This window comes from Diadema setosum, chromosome 4 (genome assembly GCF_964275005.1).
Source record: "Diadema setosum chromosome 4, eeDiaSeto1, whole genome shotgun sequence".
In the NCBI taxonomy this organism is placed as follows: Eukaryota; Metazoa; Echinodermata; class Echinoidea; order Diadematoida; family Diadematidae; genus Diadema; species Diadema setosum.
In genome coordinates this window covers 36,611,800-36,632,506 of record NC_092688.1, presented here as the reverse complement: position 1 = coordinate 36,632,506, position 20,707 = coordinate 36,611,800, and the positions used below count along the sequence as shown (strand labels likewise).

Genomic DNA, 20,707 nt, shown 5'->3' with positions numbered 1-20,707 from the left:
CATATGGATGTGAACTTTCTCCATGAAGGATTTGTGTAGAATCATGATAAGCACAGATATAATCACGTCATTATATTGACCTGACAGTAATTTGACAGTGACGTAGAGGTAGCGGAATGATGATTATCAAAGAGAATGATTGAAAAAATATATATTCATCTGAGTGTCCATGATTCTACAGTTAGTGACCTTTAGCCAAGGGAAGCTTTTTATGAAAAACAGACCAAAACAGATTTCTTAATCGCATGAAATTAAAAATGAGAACCACACCTTGAGCAAAGCCACACAGCCCTGCTGTACTCAAACACAATCAGTTCCCACCAACTGCAGGACACCCTACAAAATGCCGATGTGCGCTCAAATTAGAGGAACTTTCCATGATGGAGCGGCAAATGAGTGAAAAAGAATTGGCTAAAATGTAGACTAGATGGGTACACATCAGATAACTCTGTCACCATAGGAAAGATTTAAAAAAAAAATTGAAGCTTCGTCAAGGAATGGTATGTGATGGAAGATAGACTGGTAACATCATTCAGGAATTCTGTCCCTTGTAATACATGTAGCTACTCCTGGACTGGTAAACTGAAGAGAAAAAAGTTTTACCTTTATACAGTAATATACCTAATAAAAACATGTATCTTTATAAATTCTGAAAAAAAAAAAGATTGGATATTCCAGAGACCTCCATAGATATATACCTTTCAGATATAGCACTGTCTTAGACCATTTTTTTTTAAATTCATGTATGTTTATTTGCTTTTTTTTGTTCATGTATTTGTTTCTAAGCAAATGAGGACCTTACTTGTACATTTTCTGCCCGTGTGAAATACATGAGAGTCATATCTGTTTTTAAAGAATAGTAGACATTATCATAAGGATGATCAACATTTAAAACATGTATTGTAGAGTCCCTTAGATAGAGAATCCAAGAATTTCTGCAAAAATTGGTCAGTATGGTGGAAACAAAGTAACAACAGTTAGTAAAGAAGGTTAGGAAACCAGAAGAGAGGGACAATTGGTGGATCTTGGACAAGTTGGAGTTTCTCCGCCCATTCATCGCACAGATGCTCATCAGAGTGTATTTAAGTGCAGGGAGGTCCTCTCACCTCCCTGGTAAGTGTAAGTCTATTAAGTTTTGCAGATAAACACAGCTTAGCCTAGGAGAAATATTATTCAAAGGTCTATTTCTAAAATGTCTAAAATGTCCAAGAAACGGTACAATTTGTCAAACATGGTCCTCTTTATATAGCCATTATGGATACAGTGCACAACATAAAGTTACTTCCATTATGTGTAGCAAAGTTTGGAATAATTTGCCAATACTTTAAAGAGTGAAGCAGCAGTGTTACAATCAGTCTAGAAGTCAGAATCAAACATGTAAATTTTAGTTCAGTTTGAGGAACATTGAACAATCCATTCAAGATTTCTGAACTGAAAGTTTCAGTGCAGCCATTGCTGGATGAAGAAGACAATACAACAGTGTGTGATATCACTGCTTGTATTTTCTGATTTCGTGCATTTCGACGACGAGATCATTCATCTGGATCTAGGAGAAGGTGGTCCAGGTCTAGCCTCTGGGGCTAGAACTAGAGAAAGGCACATAACCTTAAACATGGGCCTCCTTCTGAACCATGAACTTCAATCACTGGGGCAGGTCAAGTCAACAATGACATGCAGTTAATGAACTTCACGCATTTTCAGCCTCAGTGATTTTATTCCATATACCAGTATATGCTCCCTAATTGCTAATATCTTGCGATCTATTTTACCTATTGATTGGTTGTTAACATAAATCTGCTGTTATTGTATATGCAAAAGCAATTCATAAAAAAAAAAATATATATATATTTAATGTCTGCGAGTCATTCCTCCGTCACACATATACCCAAAGATAATGCAGCACCCACAATGTACGAGGCCAAGCCCACTTCACGTTATATGGAATCAAATGCGCTCTCCGTTCACCGTAAATTTTAAGCTAAAGAATGCAGACATACCTGTCCTACCTGATTGGCACACAAAAGAGCTTGGGATAATATACTGCAGGAATGCAACAGGATGTGGGCACAAAGTTTCAGCCAGTGAAAAAATGAACACCTGGGTAGTCTCCTTAATGTACTTCAGTAAAGATGTATAAATGGTAACTGTTGCAACTACTGTGATCACATACAATACAGGTATTTCAGGCAATATTCAAAATGTTAATGTAGATTCAATAAATTATACTTGAGTTGTATTTGTGTTGATGCACTAGACATGGCTCACATGCAGAAGGATCCTATCTCCAACACCAGGAGTGTGTGTTGTGCATAACAGGCTTATGTACTGTACAGCATACAAGGCTGAAACATGGATTCTTTAGTCAAAATGTCCCACATTATCTCTTAAAAGAACTACGGAAATGCAATCCCAGTAGCAAACTGGCTAGAAGTAGCAGACCACTGAACAAAAAGAGGGGTCAGCTACAGGCAGAGATTGGCAAAGGGATTAATATTTGATGACATAGCTATAAAACCATCTTGTCGACATCTCGACAGTTAGCCGGGGTATACACACACTGGCTAACTGGGACTAGATTGTGGACAGTCTCCTCACTTTATTATATGTTTTTTTATTCCTTTATATTCTTTATCACATCTATTATGTTCATGTACGTTTCCTTTTGACAGCTCGTCTAAACCAGGATATCTTGGAAAATCCATTTTCCATCATTTGCAGAAAAGGGGGATTTCGGGGTAACCCTTCGGCAAAAGAGTTTAGATGTTCATTTCGTATGGTCATGGTTGCTGAGCTTCTGAAGCCAAACGTGAATGCCAACTGTTCTCCAAATAATGACCAATTTATGGTGAGACTGCAAACTCTAACCAAGAACACAAGAAAAAAAAAAAACCCTTCTGTACCAATCTCCCTTGTCATAAACACAGCTCCGCATCATGATACCCTCCGTACATGTATTACCTTGGATCTTCCTGCACAGAATACACAGACTGGCATGGCATATATGTGGCAGGTTACATCTGTCGCAGAGTTCTTGAAGGGCATGAAAAGGGTTCGAAGTGTCAAACATGCAGAGATGTGTTGATACGGCCTGATGCGAGATTAGATGATCCAGTCCTCTTATTCATCCATCATAAGGCATACAACACATCTAAGTCTGATTTTGGTGGATTGATGGTACCTTCAGAGTATTTCCTGGCATTTTGTGAGGTATCAGAGAGGGTCTTTTGTGCTGATGTTGATGGCCGGTGTCAAAATGACGAGAGCCATCATTTCTCGTCATATGAAACAAGCCATTCAAGATACTCAGGAGTACAAAAGTTTGAACTTGTGCAGTGACAGAATCAAGGTTCGAATTGTGTCCATTTTTGTAAGTGTTCACGTACACTACAGACAAAAATTCAAGAGCACTACGTTTGTATAACAGATATTGATCATTCCTCCCTGAACATACCATGTTGGCTTTATTTTATTTATTTTTTTTTTTAGTGAGAGAGCTAGGGTTTGAACAGGACATTACCCGACTAATTATGAAGATTACCACAAAAAAAAAATATATATATACACGTATAAAGGGGATATTGACGGGAAAAAATGGTTGAAGTGGCTAAAATGAAAAAAATGCGAGGGTATGATGGTGTGTATGTGTATGTCCGAGAGGTAAAGAATTAAAAAGGCAACATGAGATTCACAGAATAGTAACAACAATACAGTATAATTATCTACTTGGTCAATTGCACATTTCATAGGCTTGCACAAACATACAAAGAAGTCGTAAGCCCCCTGAATGTTTGTGCCTGTTAATAGGTGACAACCCCCCCCCCAAAAAAAAAAAAAAAAAAACCATATATATATTACTATATATTTCACAGCCTCTGTAGAAAGCATAGAAATTCATATTTTCCAGATTTAGCAACATTCTGTGTGCGTGCTCGTGTGTGTGTGTGTGTGTGTGTGCATTTATAATGCGTGTAAACTGGGGAGAATGGTCTGAATACACACCTTCTAACTGTGGAGACACACGCAACTGTGGAGCTCCCCCATTGTCTTTGAACAGTTTATGGTGAATTTCCACGCCTTAGAACTACGCCCTCAACTTTCCAGTGCAATCCGGACGGTTCCACGATTTCCAAGTTCTGTGTCAGAAAGTGTGCTTACTTTTACCACAGGATTTACCAGGAGTGTATAATGTAAAAGTTTGCTAGCACCCCCTTGTGATATACAAAGATGTTGACCACACTTGGCTACTATGTACCATGTACTAGACACAGTGCTAGTGTAGAAGGCGCGCGCCGGAGCAGATCGATCTAGATCAAGATCGATAGAGACTCAGCCAAGATCGGACATGTCTGTCGGCTCATTTGCGCACTCGCGGGCATGGCGCGGGCGGGCTTTTGAGCCTTTGAGCTACAAATATTGTAGCTTCGCGCTAGCTGCCATGCCGCCGAGGAGTACATGTGGCAGCAGAGACTATCATTGGAATTTGCCGGGGGAATTTGGCAGTGATATCACCAATATGGTAAGTGGAGAAAAGACATTATGAATAAATCAGATTCGAAACTTTACTGTTCATGTGATAAAGTGGCCTAATCATGAAATAAGCCCCCTCTCATTCAGTATGAATGCACACGTCTATGACTGAGGACACGAGGTGGGAAGAAGTCCCCATGTGCACTGCCGATATAAACCGCTACTGTGCATAGTGAATGGGGGGGGGGTACTTATAATATTGGTCCTTGTCGTAGTTTAAGTTCCCTCTGTTGTATACGGCAATATAGAAACATGTTTATATGTTCGCCCGTGCAGCATAATAAGGAGCTTTCGTTTTTAATGACGGATGCTTTCTATGACGGTTGAAAACTGTAACTGTACCGTCGGGTGTATAATAGTTTCCGTCCTGCAAAAAATCGTTTCGATTTTTAGGACGAGGACATGAAAAGGTATCACGTGACCAATTTTATCAGGTAACAAGGAGGGACTACAAAATGGCGAACCTTCACAGGGTTCGAGAGTGCTTGCTCTTTGGTCATTGCTTGGATATCATCGATGAAGAGGAATTCATGCTCCTTTTTGATGTCAACAAACCTACCAACACTGACTTTAGGTACTTTAACTACGAAACTTTCGACCTGGACAATTTCAACGATGATGAATGCAACTCTTATTTCCCGCAGAAAATCGGGAAGTAGGCGCAAATCCTTTATTAAATTTCGCGCGGTTTTTTCATGAAACGGTAGCGAGGCGGTGCCGATTTTACAATTTCGATTAATTTGTGTAGTTGTTAAACTGCAATTTTGGAAAGTAGATAGTAATGATTGTATAATGGCGAGCCATTTTTCAGTCGCTTGTCCATATTTTATTTTCTGGGCTTTACATATTTCTTTACGTAAGCATTTGGAATGTCCTTGGGACAACCTGGATGTTTCAGCTTAGCTTTAGTTTTGCCTATTGTGGTATTCGTAATAATTTTGGTATTTGTTATAACTTTGTAGCGTCGTTTATACTCGTGTCCTACAGTGCATGAGTGGGATTTCTGTCTACAATTTAGTGGACGTTTCATATATGTTTGCGTATGAAAATATTACATTATGCCTTAGTATGAATATATGAAGAAAAACATGTGTTATTATGTCTGATTATAAGTGTTTTGGGGGTTTTATCTCTGTGATTTGTTTACAGAATGGACCCGACCTTGGAGCTATTCCCCGGCAGTCCCATGTTGATCCCTGGGTATGGAAGGGGAGGAACAGGGTCTCGGGGGGTGGGGGGAATTGAGTGAGGGGAAGGGGGAAATACTGTTAAAGTCAAAGTTGAGCCCGGTACAGAGATGGGGGCTACTGTCAAGGCTAGATGGGAACCGGGCAAGGGGCGCAGTCTCCGTAAACCGGCCTTCAGGCAGCCCCCAGTGGTTGGATACCCCCCAAGCAGTCCTCGTGCTCAGGGTACTATAGGGGGGAGAGGCACGGGCATGATTGGCCTGCTTGCAGGCAGCGTGCGCTCACCTTCCAGGGGGAATGAACCTGGTTCGTCTGCCCAAGGGCACGGGAGTCAAAATAGTCCGCACATGCGTGGGACTGCAGTTGGGCGAGGGAGAGGCATAGCTGCTTGGCTTGCTACCAGCATGACAGTGCTCCCTCAGGGGGCTGAACCTAGCACATCTGACCCAGTCCAACAGGAGGCCTGTGGGACAGGTTGACCCCACAACAGAGAGCGTCTGTGGCGGAGGTAATGGGGGAGCCAGGCCCACAAGCACCGGCTCCCGTACCTACCGTCCAGGAGGCAGAGACAGCCGTGGCCGGTACACCAACACCGGCACCTGCCACGACCGCGCCTCGGGACCCTCCCCCGAGAACAAAACGGGTGGTCAGGTTCAATACCCACTACCATCCTGATCAGCTGAAGTCAGTGGCCAATCAGGCTTGGATGCCACCGTGCAACCCCAACATGACACCACTGGCCGCAGACCCGACCACCCAGTTCCCATCACGAGGGCGGTCCTGAATTTTTGCGATCTGGACTGACCACGAGTTCAAAAATGAACTCGTGAGGTCGACGAGTCGTGGCCCCCATTTTAAGATGGCAGTGGGGATCCATCCCAAAAAGGGAGCCATGTACACGCAGGCCCAGTAGGATGGATTCCTCAGGTTGCTCTGCAACCCCCAAGTGTCCGCCATCATTCAGTGAAGTTAGTTTTGACTTCTCAGCGCCAAAAGATTTCTGGCGCCCAACATCCAGGGGGATCAAGCTCTTTAACCGAATTCTCGCACTGGGGACCTGGGGACCACTGGGGAAGGATGGCACTGCGACCAGGGTTTCAGCTTTTTGAACATGATATTCTGCCCGGGAATGGCCAAGTTATACGTAAGTAGATGATTTAAGTTACTAAATTTTCATTTATATGTGTTTATTTGCTTTGTTATAACATATATTTTGTATTGTTTCACCTTTAGAGGTGAGTTTGTGAGCGGAGTATACCATAGCAGACGCTATTGGGTTGGGTGTGGCGTTCTACAGAATGCCAACAATGCCGTGGCGCGAATCCTTTAAATTTCGCGCGTTTTTTTTTTGTGTGTGTGTGTGAAATGGTAGCGAGGTGGTGCCAATTTTACAATTTCGATTAATTTGTGTAGTTGTAGTTGTTAAACTGTAATTTTGGAGAGCAGATATTAATATTTGTATACGTGCAAGCCATTTTTCAGTCGCTTGCCCATATTTTATTTTCTGGGCTTTACATATTTCTTTAGGTAAGCGTTTGTAACGTCTATGGGACAACCCGGATGTTTCAGCTTAGCTTTAGTTTTGCCTATTTGAAGAGTTCGGTTTCAAACGGTTCTACATCGATGTGTCAGTCTCATATATTGAAGTTGACACAAAGCATGGAAATTATTTCGATTGAAATTAAATTGCATGTTCACAATTTGTTTATTTTTGTCTTCATTTAACAGTCAACCAATATCTAGAAAAGACAACATTCCCCTGCACAGGTGCCCGTACAAGAATTGTAAGGCAATTGTGCAGAGACTTGATGCCCACCTTGTAAAAATGCACAACCTAAGAAGGGGCTCAGCCGAGATCAAGGCAGCTATGCAGAGAGGAAGGCCGACTCAAGTTGGAGGTTCCGTTTTTAAATGCTTGTTATTTGTGTCTCAATTTAGTAAAGCCATTACCTAGCTGTAATAAAGCTGCTTATATGTAAGAAGTAATCACAGCATTTTTCCTTTCAGGTAGCAACCAGCTTTTAGTGAAATAGATTGAATTATTTGATATTAAAATTTAACACATTTTACAGAATGAATTGCTCTTTTAAGCAGAAATTGTACTTTGTATACTCTCTTGCTTTCTCTCTTATAGCATGAATCGTGTCTTCAAGGTGATTCTGGGCCAGAATGGATATAACTTGAAATTGCATGTTCACAATTTGTTTCTTTTGGTCTTCATTTAACAGTCAACCAATATCTAGAAAAGACAACATTCCCCTGCATAGGTGCCCATACAAGGATTGTGGGGCTATTGTCCTGAGACTGGATGCCCACCTTGTAAAAATGCACAACCTAAGAAGGGGCTCAGCCGAGATCAAGGCAGCTATGCAGAGAGGAAGGCCGACTCAAGTTGGAGGTTCCGTTTTTAAATGCTTGTTATTTGTGTCTCAATTTAGTAAAGCCATTACCTAGCTGTAATAAAGCTGCTTATATGTAAGAAGTAATCACAGCATTTTTCCTTTCAGGTAGCAACCAGCTTTTAGTGAAATAGATTGAATTATTTGATATTAAAATTTAACACATTTTACAGAATGAATTGCTCTTTTAAGCAGAAATTGTACTTTGTATACTCTCTTGCTTTCTCTCTTATAGCATGAATCGTGTCTTCAAGGTGATTCTGGGCCAGAATGGATATAACTTGAAATTGCATGTTCACAATTTGTTTCTTTTGGTCTTCATTTAACAGTCAACCAATATCTAGAAAAGACAACATTCCCCTGCATAGGTGCCCATACAAGGATTGTGGGGCTATTGTCCTGAGACTGGATGCCCACCTTGTAAAAATGCACAACCTAAGAAGGGGCTCAGCCGAGATAAAGGCAGCTATGCAGAGAGGAAGGCCGACTCAAGTTGGAGGTTCCGTTTTTAAATGCTTGTTATTTGTGTCTCAATTTAGTAAAGCCATTACCTAGCTGTAATAAAGCTGCTTATATGTAAGAAGTAATCACAGCATTTTTCCTTTCAGGTAGCAACCAGCTTTTAGTGAAATAGATTGAATTATTTGATATTGAAATTTAACACATTTTACAAAATGAATTGCTCTTTTAAGCAGAAATTGTACTTTGTATACTCTCCTGCTTTTTCTCTTATAGCATGAATCGTGTCTTAAAGGTGATTCTGGGCCAGAATGGATATAACTTGAAAAGAAAGAGAAAATCATTTCCTACAAAATGATGCAAAAATTATGAAAATCGGGCAAGAAATAAGGGCAGCAAGAGATATGCCATTTTGTAATGTAACCTGTTTTTGGAAAACATTTCTTGACCAGTACTTTTGAATATCGAGATGGGAGAATCGATGAAGTCATTCCCTCACAATTTTCTAATTTCATTTACAGAAATAACAAAAGTCGCATATTTCAGCTATACGACAGTAATGCTTACCAGCTGTCCATCCAAACTGAATGAGAAATGGTGTTTATTGTGACATATTTAAATCTGGGGGTAGAGTTTTACCAGTACTTGCAAAACATATTAGAATACTCAAAAGTTCATGTATATAAAACAAAGCTGCAAACTAGTACTGATTTTCAGCAATTGTATCCCCCGAACAGAGTAATACTAATAGCAATAATGAGTTAAACCTCACGATTTGTTCAAAGTTAAAACAAGATAGTAAAGGTGAAAGAACTTTTCAACCTTTGCAAAAGTACAGTATACCTTCATGTACATATAGAGTATTGGTAAAAATAAGCTAAACAATTAACACTTGTTAAGACTTTCTCACACTTCTTACCACTTGTGTTGAATTTTGTTTTGAAAAGTGTTAGCATTAGTGTCACTGTTGGAATTATTTTGAAGGATACTGAATATTCTTCAAAATGAAATTATCATCAATACTTACGCTATTGCTTTAAGCTAAGTATTAAAAATGCAAGTATTAGCAACTTACCAAGTGTTAACATGTGAACAATTCAGTTTATTTTGACTAATATTGTACTTAAGAACCTTACATGTGGCCTTCACAAAATGTGAAGAATTACATGTATTTGAACAAGGCTGCGTACCACACATCAAATGTAGAGCTAGATTCTATAGCATACTCAAAACAATGCCAATCTTAAGTTGTTATCTCAATTTTTGTCACATTCAATACATACTTCAATTCTTTAAAGCCGGTCCTGAAGAAGAAGAGATTAATATGATAACTAATTAGTAGATCATATCCTTTCCTTTTTTTTTACCAACATCAATCATGTATATTATTTATCAATTTCCTGTTCAATAATCAATGTGCAAAATTTCAATAGCAGATTGTTTAAAAATACAATTAATTTACCTACATAACTGTCCATGGGTACATTTTCTGATGGCTTGCTGATAGCACTACGGATGTACCTATACCAGCCACCCACAATGGCTTGCTGATAGGTACATTTCGAACACACTCTGAAGAGTCTCTTCTGCAGGCTTGACCATCTGGTACCTCGAATGACCTCTTGGCCAACATCAGGTATTTGAGTATCTGAACTTTGATTTGCTCAGTTTTCCCATCCATAATTGCTAGACAAACATAAGAACCGGTAGCAGGAATTCCTCTTTCCACTGTCCATTCTCTTGGAAGATTAGCTGTAGATTCAAATTCAAGCTGTTTGGGAGGCTGTAGCTGCTCCATCATGTAAAATCAAATGAAGAAATCCGCATGCATCCACAAACCACATCAGCTACCTGATGTCTTCCCGATGGTTAGGTGAGAAGCTGTTTCAAAAACCAAGTTTGCTGATGTGCTCCTGATAGTTATCAATTGGCCATCGGCTAGCTGATGTCTTGTTGATAAGTGTGTTAGAGACTACCAGGAAGACATGGGGTAGTGTAAGAGCTCAGTGTGTGCACATGGGCTGGCCAGTAAAGCCCCGGCTAACCATTAGGTTATGCAATTTATTTGCTTACGGGCTCTGCCAATCCTGTTTAGCAGGGGGTCAGTAGCCCAAGGGACAGTCTTGAGGCCCGCATACCGGCTGTCCCAGCGGCCCAGGTGCACCACCCCTAGAAGGTGGGGCAGGTGCAGAATTGCGTTCAGCATACTCTGTACATGCATGTCCGTGGGCCACAACAGGAGGAAGGGTACGTGTAATATAACCTTTGCTGGCAGGCTGTAGCCCCTTCGCATGGCGGAGGGGGAGTGAGGTGAGGGGAGGATTAAGTGCATTTATTATGCAGTTATTAATTTTTTAGATTTATTGTGGGTTTTTTTATATCCTCGGCGAGGATGCAATTATTTTATTACGGCCGTTGATCATGGGGGGGTTAGTTACCTCATTTATATTTTGTAGATTTATATATTGACGATATCCCTCATGACTTTCTATTCCCCTATTTCTTCCCAATTTGGTCGCATTTACCGGGGTGGAGCCTACCTTGGGAACTCAAATCCCCACCAGGAAGCTTCAATGCGACGGGGAAGAGTGTGGTGGGGAGCAACTTCGGACTGACTCGGACTTACTCGGATCGACTCGACGACCGGCGGACTGCCCTTGGTCTCCGAGGGCGCGAACTTGAGGTGCCTCAGAGAGAGAACGATATGAGCCCAAACGAACCGCACATGGAAGTTCTTTGGGCCTTGAGCAATGCTATTTCTACCAAGCCGGAGGATAACAACACTCCCGTTTCAGGTAGGAAATGCTCCAAGAGAGTTTTCTCCACAATTGTAGTAGGCTGGCCACCACTACAGAATTACGAACAAACTGTCAGACGTCACATACGGGATTCAAGCTACACCACGATCTAAACCAAAGATTGTACATTTTGACAGACTGAAGCCATACGAAGGAGCTACAACGGATGAATGGTCCAATGTAACCCAGAATGATGAAGTGGCAAACACAGCTCTGTCCAGGGAAGCACCAGACCAACCAAGTTCATCAGAAACATAAGTACAGAGGGCAAGTCCAAGATATCGCGCACCTTACGTATGGGACATTCAGAGATTTCAAACCTCTGAAAAGTAATGAAGGAGCACTTGGATTTTATTGTTTATCATCAGGAGGACTGGTATCCCTGAGAAGAATATTGTGTTTAAGTTTGATGTCATTTGACCTTGGGTTGATGGTTTTATTAAGAAAAATATGCCAACTTACGTATGGGACCAGAGAAAAACTGGATTTTTCAAAATAAAGTTTGAACTGAAAATTCTCTGAAAGTACCTTACTGATCAAGTTCTGTTTGGAAGTGAAGAAAGGTACAATACTGAAGTATCTTTCAGCAAAGTTTCACTGCAAAAGAATAAAGCATATTTTCATGAAGTTGGTTTAATCAACGAAAGTACACCTTACGTATGGGACATGGCTCAACTTACGTATGGGACATTTGTCTTTAGTGCACAAATGCATTCATGGGATTGACTTTAAATTTCCCCATAGTGTCATATTCAGTTCCACAAATCATGCTACAACATGTAACAAATGAAATAGACTTCTAGGTGGGTACTTTCCCGGTTCAGGTACCTAGCAAAAGCTAAAATAAAACAAATAAAAGTAATTACCAATTTATAATTAAATGTCTTAGTTTGGATTCCCTCATGCATCAACACTGTCCTCATGATGTCTACACATACAGATACAGTATACTGACACTCTATTTCTAGCCCATTTGTAATTACTCTAGTCAATATTTTTTCATCAAATGAAAAAAAAATAAGCGAATTCTAGCTTGTGACCTTGATATAGCATACATGTACATGTACAATAACTAATTTGTAGTCTTGATAATTTCAACTTTAGAATCAAATGTCATGTACAATGTAATTTGCAAATACAGTTTGAAGTGGGTACTTTCAGTAGCTCTAGGCTTACCTTGCAAGTTGTCTAAGTTTTTATAAAGCTTTATAATTGTTTGAAATGCAGCACAAAACACAACAACAACAAGAGTACTTCATTTTGCTCTGTAATCATCATGTTTTGCCATGTGAATTTTAGCTGAACTGCAAAATCAATCAAATTTTAATGAAAGTTTTAGATTTTAAGGAGATAGAAGAATGTATGTACCAATGCTGTTTGTTTTTTTTTTTTTGTTTTTTTTTCAAATTGCTTGGCTTCGTGTCTATGAAACCAAAGACGACAAAATTTGTGTTACTTTGTGCATACATACATGCTTGTGTAGTGATACAGGAAAGATTATCATTTGCACATTCAAATCTAGATTTGAAACACTTAAGTAACTCACTGATCTGCAAATTACAATTTTGAATAAATTCTAATAACCTCATTTGATCATACACTACCAGATTGCAATGTATGTTGATAATTGTGTAGATGTGGGGTACAAAGTAAGTATGAGTTGATGAAGGTGTCTCAGAGCACATCTGTCTCTTCAAACACAAAATAGAAAAGAAAATTGAATTCCCTATTTGTTTGTGTAATTTGTGTTTTTAGCACTCCAACCACAGAATCAGTATTGATATTGTGGTTTATAGCAAATGTAAACTATAGTCTTCATTTTACAGGATTTTCAGAAATCATGTTCATGACCTTGATAAGTCATGACATATTCTGAGGGTGAGCAGTTGAAATATTAACAATCATATCAAAATAAAAAGTATTCTCATAAGGTTTTTCCTTTGCTATCAACTCTAGTACTGACAAAGTTACCTGCTCACACCTTAAGTGATTTTTCTTTTCAGTAAGACCTATAATGTTGTCATTGATGCGCGCCATAAGCACAATTGTTTTGATTTCGCTTTTGAGGCTGTACAACCTGTGGTACATGCTGAACAGTGTACTGCACCTAAAATGACACTCAGAGAATCCCATTCTTGGACAAAGTCATTTTGTAGAGAGGTAAAGTTGAAAATGATAACTGAATTAAGAAAATGTCCAATATCAAAATGTTAACGGGGAATGTTAATTTAAGACCAGCTGCACAGCCTGTAATGAAAATAAGAAAATACAAGTATAAATGAATATTCTTTATTTTCCTTTCTTAATCATAGAATGACTCAATAATGCTGTTCTTACACTCTCCCTGAGGTCAACTGAGTAGGAGAGGCAGATATATAGACATATCCTTCAGAGTAGGTGCAAAGATAACCATTAACCAAACAAATGTAAGGACATATAGCATCCATGTCAAAAGGCGGTTTTCCCATTCACTTTGCATGTAATGTCCCATACGTAAGGCATTTGTCCCATACGTAAGCAGACTTTAATTAGTTATAAGATGAAGGACTAATTAAATTTCCTCATTTAGTTTTGCTAATCTGGAGTTGAAATGAATAAATTAGAACTTCCTAAAGTATGATTGGTCAATGTTACAAATCTTCAGAAAAAACTTAAAAAAACATACTCAAATCCTTACGTATGGGACACTATGTTCTGGGAAAGTGCATAATTTGCATAATTAATGTGCTGACTTTGTCTTACCAATTGCAGATTATACTAACTCATACAGGGGTCATGTCCATAAAGGAACTAGGTCAAGGACAAATTCAACTGATTTTAGATGAATATTTATAATTTGTCCCATACGTAAGGTTTGTTTTTGATTTATGCAAATCAAGGCCATATTTCTTGCATAAATTTGCATAATTCAATATTTTCTTTGCTGGAAATATATGATTTAACTCTTTGGCTACAACATGATATCAAGAACTTTTTGATAAAATCAAGATGAATTTTGAGCATCTGAGGGGACATTATCTTGGACTTGCCCCAAACTAAAGAAAATGAACAAGAAGTTTTTACAGATTCTGGTTCAGGGCGCTACCCTAAGAGAAATAGGAACCCTCCCAACTATTTCTGGAGAATCGGGGAATGATTCTTAGGAAGAAATTGTGGAAGAAGTTGGGATATTTCATTCAAAGAAGTATTTGTTTAATGTTTTGCTTTCTCGTCAGATGGGCCGCTTTGAGCGCAAACTGATGACCATCAGCCGGAGGCCCCCTGCCTACCGATGCCGTTATTGCAATTACGTATCGACCATCAACGAAATGTTGACAGCTCATGAGAGTTCCCGACACAAACAAGACAGGGCGCCTCTCACTAAGGTCATCCCCCCGCAAAGACGCCTGCAAGTGGTAACAAGGCGCCCATTTGAAGCCAACAGGAAGAGGTGGTCTACACCGGATCTGACGGCGAGGAAGCCCACGAGACCATTAGTGCCATTCTGCAGGGCCAGGAGGCTTACGTCACCCACACCCGTGCCATCACCGTAACACGGATCCCCAGAAGAGCCAGTCCCTACCCCTACAAGCGATCAAGACGTCCCATCTAAAGATGAGACAACCACGTCCATCATAAGCCTCAACGAGGACAACTTGACGGAACTCGATGATGATATCGACGAGTCGACACAAACGGAATTCGACACAACAGAAGCAGAGACCCAAACAGATAACGAAACCAGGCTCCTCTTTGACGTATGTCACGAAGCGCTTTATACTCACTCATCTTTTACCCAGTCTTTTGCCCTAGGGTCTACCCATGGTCATGGTGCCGGTACATACGTCGTGGAGACGGTCCACTTGCCGGAGAAGGGTGTCATTTACACGAGACACATGTATCATCACAGTGAGCAGTAGAATCTGCGCTAATAATATGCTATTATGACATATTTTCTCTTTCTTCTCTTTCTCCTCTGTCTCTTTCTGATCTTCATCTATGAGAATTGTAACGCCACTGATGTAAATATGTATATACAGGGATTGCACTTGTGCAGGGGATTAGTGGGAATCTTGTGGAATCGCTCATCTTCAAAAGTTTAAATGAATTCAATAAAATATGTCCTCCAGTGATTGGGCATTTGGCTTTATATCAGAAGATGACATAATTGTTACATTTCACGATGCAAATATAAATATTTGGTGATTGTGATCATTACGAGATGATTGACGGTGTTGACTTGATCATAATGATGAAGACTAATTACATGTATGTACGTTCTTTGGATTGAAACTGTGAAATGAAACAGCTGTAGAATTTTTAATTGCCAGAATCTTTCGGCTAATAATACGTTTTTCAATTTACGGTCAAGCATGCTGGATTGAGCATTTCAAATTGAGTACTCCCCAGATGTATTTTTATTTCATGAGATCCGTTAACATTGTAAAATGCGAGGACGCATTTCGTGGGGAGGGAGGCTGTGTAACCACCCTATGGTTCAGTAGGTTAGGGAGGGAGATTAGCTTCTCTTGGAATATATTATTAAATATTATTGAATATATTCAAATTTTACCTCCTAATATTCTCCTTATCGTCTACCTAACTGCTCATACTTATACTTATCTCCAACCTTACTTCATAAAGCTACTGCTACTATCTATGTCAGTGTCGAAGAACCTCAATTTCCTTCAGCTATCCAGCTATCTTTGTCCCTGTGGAAGTATAACATATCTTCAGACAAGTTAAAATCATATTCATACAATTTTTGGTAAAATGTCCATTTCATTGTGGAATTGCTCATCAAATCTTTCCTGTACAGGTTTACCCAACTGCCATACCGCTGGCACCCGTTACCCCTGCATCCTCTCTTTATTCATCATCTTTATTCATCATCTTCAGTGTTTCCCAGTTGTTCCCAATCATCATACCCTGACATACTACAACATAGTTCCTCCTCAATCTCAGGCTTCACCTTCATCTTCTCCTTCATCTTCCCGTCCTCCTTCACCTTCCTTTCAGACTACATGACTGTATACCATTCGACAATGATCAAGCTCATCCAGTCCATCTTCCTGAGTCTCACAAGTCTTCAGTTTTCCTCTACCTCTTCCTATTGTTTATTGTCTTGTTACTTGTATTCCTAGTCATTCTAGAATTAATCCATCTCTGGTTAGTGTAGATTTTCAACTGCTAGCAGTTGAGTTTGTCAAGTTTCTATATTCATGTAGTTGTATCTACATGTATTTCATATCACTTTGGGGTTGTGTGAGGGGGAGAAGGGATGTCACAAGTACAATAAAACAAGGGATAGAAATAAGGTAACAAATTTGGTGAGTAAAGTTTTCATTTTGAATCATCGAGGGCGCCATGTAAATCGTGCCCTGTTGAAGTCTTTTGAGGTTTTTGTGTTTTGGTGTTGAATTCCCTTTTTTAGCCATGCACTATCTCGACTGTTACTTCATTTTTTGATCGAGACTTAGGTCAGGTGTGGCAAGTCTATGCATTTTTGATATTTTTCTTCATGTACTTCATTCGTATTGTTCTTTGAGTTACTTGGTGTGTAAACGCCTCTTTGCAATAGTTGCTGTTGATTTGTCTTTACATATGTCTGCTGTCTACCTTTTCTTGAAATATTTTCTGGTCTGCATTATTGTCATTTATTTTATATCACTAACCAGGCCAGGGCGGGGGGAGGACTGGGAGGCCCCCCTTGACGTTTGAGGCAATACATCCGCAACGCAAAAAGTTTTTGCCGTGACTTTCATGACTTTATTTTTTCAAATTTTATACATCTTTTGAAACCAACTTCGCGATGCCCGGGCATGCGGTTCCAAAGTTACGCCTGATTTTGTACTTGCATGTGGGACCAAAAATTTCCCCTAAATGTGATTTCTTGTACTATAGTGGAAGCTCAGTATAAAGAGAGTATAAAGATATCACAATATTCCTGATATGATAGGTAATATTCCTGGTCCCAGCTCTTTATAGTTTATTGTTTTTTTAACCTGATATAGCGAGATTCCTACCATAATATGATAATTTCGATGGTCCTAACGACCTCTTATACTGAGTAAATTTCTATTGTATTTCAATCTCAGAGTTAACAGAATTGTATGATTAATTGTGTCAAATGTGGAAGATAAATCGAGGAGTTAAACAGAACAGTAGTCCTCCTATCATCCATGTCTCTCAATGATCGCAGAAGTGTCACCAACAAATTTCATGGAAAAAGCATTCAAAATCAAAAGGTCAAAAACAAAGGAATACATAAGAAATTTTTAAAAATGAAGTACATTTTGAGTAAAAAATTATACTGGAATTTTTCGAAGTACAATTGCTATGAATACCACGAGTATCTAGACAAAAAAATTAACATGTTTTGAGTTTATTTATTGATTCTAAGCAAACAGTCTGATATGCATAAATTAGCAGAATTAATGAAACCATTTTATTTATGCCTCAGGCAAAGTGTATGCAAATATTTAGTGCGATCGGGCAGTCGACAGCTGAGATCTCAGCCCCCTCCCCCCCCCCCCCCCCGCTTTAAATTACGAGAATGCTACCAAGACATCAATGTACTTTGAAGAATAGAGTAAAGAGTGAAAGTTTGAGCAAAATCAAACAAACTGTTCAAGAGTTTTGAATTTTGAAAGTCGTAAGTAAATAATTATTATGGGGATCCTTTAAGTTGGCAACCAGCATCTGTGATGTCATTGTGGATAACTCTCCATTTTTTTTTCATACACAGAATTTATAATTTTCTTCATTTTCAAGAAAAAATAAAAATTCTTTTGAGCTGCTTGAGTATAACAAAGCTACATCAATTGTGCAAATATTTTGGGAAGAATTATGTTGATCCCTGAGCTAAAATTTCAAATAAATCAATATTTTGGAAAAAAAAGTATGCATGAATGGAGAGTTGTTCTCAATGACATCACAGATACTGGCACAGATACTGGCATAGATACTGGTGCGGAGGCACAGGCGGAGGTGAAGGGTCAAAGTGATATCCCCAAAATGGCGGCGGCCACAGCGAAGAGAAATCTCAACTTCTCGGAGACCGAGCAAACCACTTCTGCCCCTGATTGGTTTCGGGAATTTGATGAATTGGGAATTGGACGAAAAGCTAAGTTATCTGTTTAGCCAGATATCGGTTTGTCATTCCAAGCTTAAAGTACATGATGACATGTTAATTGGGGTTGACTATGAATTCGCACAAATGAAAAACGAAATGGAAGAGCTGTGCAAACAGAATGAGACTCTAGCTAACAAGATAGATGACATCGAAAACAGGGGCGCCGAAAGAACTTGGTAATATTTGGCATCGAAGAAAAAAAGGACATACGAGGCAGCGGTCTGATGAAAGAGGATGGTATGAACACGGTTCATGAATTCCTTAGGTTTGCTGGAGTACAGCAGAGTGCTAGAGTGCATTGAGAGAGCCCATCGTACTCCCACCTTTGAAGGATGATGACCTTTGAAGGAGCTGACTGCACGGATGTGGAGATGTCAGACAGTGGCCAAATCCAAGACTGGCAAGTTTACACTTGCAACGCTCTCTTCAAAACTGATTTGATACACGCGGTTGGACATTAAAATCAAGTGCTGAGGAGAACGGAAGTGACCCAATACTCAATGAGCTAAACAAGACAGTTCTTGCTTTACAACAACGCTACATGGGAGACAAAGAATTCCTTGGAGGACCAGTACAAAAATTCACCAAGAAACTTCAGGAACTAAATTCTGGAATGAATACTGGGTTAGCTTCTGCGCGTCACTGCTTTGGCCGTTACTCTGGGGTGGCAGGTGCTCTGGGCAAGAAAACACAAAAATGTCTAGTCAGTATGAAGACGATTGGTGTTCAGCCAACGGCAGCATCTAGGAGAAAGATGGTTGGCGGTGGCAGAAACCGCATTGGTGCTGGCAGACCGTCAAAGGATTGCTTGAAAACCAGGAAAGAAACTGTGCCATTCAGCTCTCAGCATATGCCTTGACACAAAGCACAACATAACATTTGCGAATGTGTTAAAAACAACCAATCTCTTGGTGAAACACACTCTACCAAGTAAACGGGACACTCTCCTGGGAAAAATAACACCAAATTCAAATAACCACTCATTTTGCCATGAATTGACCATAGAAACCAATGGTATATCTACATATTTTGCCATGAATTGACCATAGAAGCCAATGGTATATCTACATATTTTGCCATGATTTGACCATAGAAACCAAATGGTGTATCTACAACAATTACATACACTCTTTTGCCGTCAAATGTTTAGGCAAATTTGAAAAAAATCAATACAATTTTAATTACCCTTCACTAAAATTACTTTGATAGTGAGAGAAAAGATGAGCTCTGAGTGATGGTATGCATCTTTGCTTGTACTCATGCGTATACTCTTATTTATTTTCGCTTTTCCTCGCCACAAAAAAAAAAAAAAAAAGAAGTCCACGCGCATGCGTACTCTTATTCCGAAGACGTAAGTCATGAATATTCATATAATGTAGACTTGGGGTCTGGAACCTATGTGGGAAAAATAATTTCGCCTCCGGGCAGATTTTGTTCACAGCCCAGGGATGCTACATGTACATGAGGTTTAGATTTATGGAATAGTTTGGGGGCAAATATGCCCATGCTCAAAAGTCACAGGTTGCCAAACTTTTACTAAAATTCCAGTTTTCCACCCATTACTTCAGTTAGAAATGTCTAGAGGTTATGAAATTTGGTAGGTATGATTTATATACGTATTAGAAAGACATTTTCAGGAGGCAAAAGGGTTGGAAAGTAATGGAACCCATTCCTGAAACTGTGACTGTAAAGTTTAGTAAAAAGAAATGGAAGAGTTTAGAACCATCACTGAACTATCTTTTTTAGATTAACACTTTTTACAATAGGAGGCTTGAGAATGATCAAAACTTTTTGTCAAATGACAGATCACCCTTACCATGATTATAGTTCAGCAAATGTTCCCAATGAAGTTTATTTAAAGATTCTTTGATTATTGAACTAAATGTAAATACATACGTACCCAACACCAGCCACGTCTATATGTGCAAGATTTGCTGTCAATAGCTTTACTGTCCTTGCACCACCCCGCCGTGTTGTGGTTAAGTCCTTTGATGTCAGTATATGTATATATACATGTAGTATGTATATATGAATTGCGTTACTTGATTTGCAGGAAGAGCAGTGTTTGCTGGGAAGAATTTCCATAAAGGTGACTTCCTTCTGTGGTACAAAGGAATTTTATTGGATGCTGCATAAGGGGAGAAGAGGGAGGAAAGGAAGGAGTCCGTCTTCAGATACTTCTTCCACTGGAAGGGGAAAATGTGGACGGTACTGAGCAGTGAA

At 39.5% G+C, this 20,707-nt stretch overlaps 1 pseudogene; it reads left to right on the top strand.

The window, feature by feature from the left end:
- Positions 1-18,819: 18,819 nt before the first annotated feature.
- LOC140227831 (uncharacterized) lies at positions 18,820-19,418 on the top strand (annotated as a pseudogene).
- Positions 19,419-20,707: the final 1,289 nt, after the last annotated feature.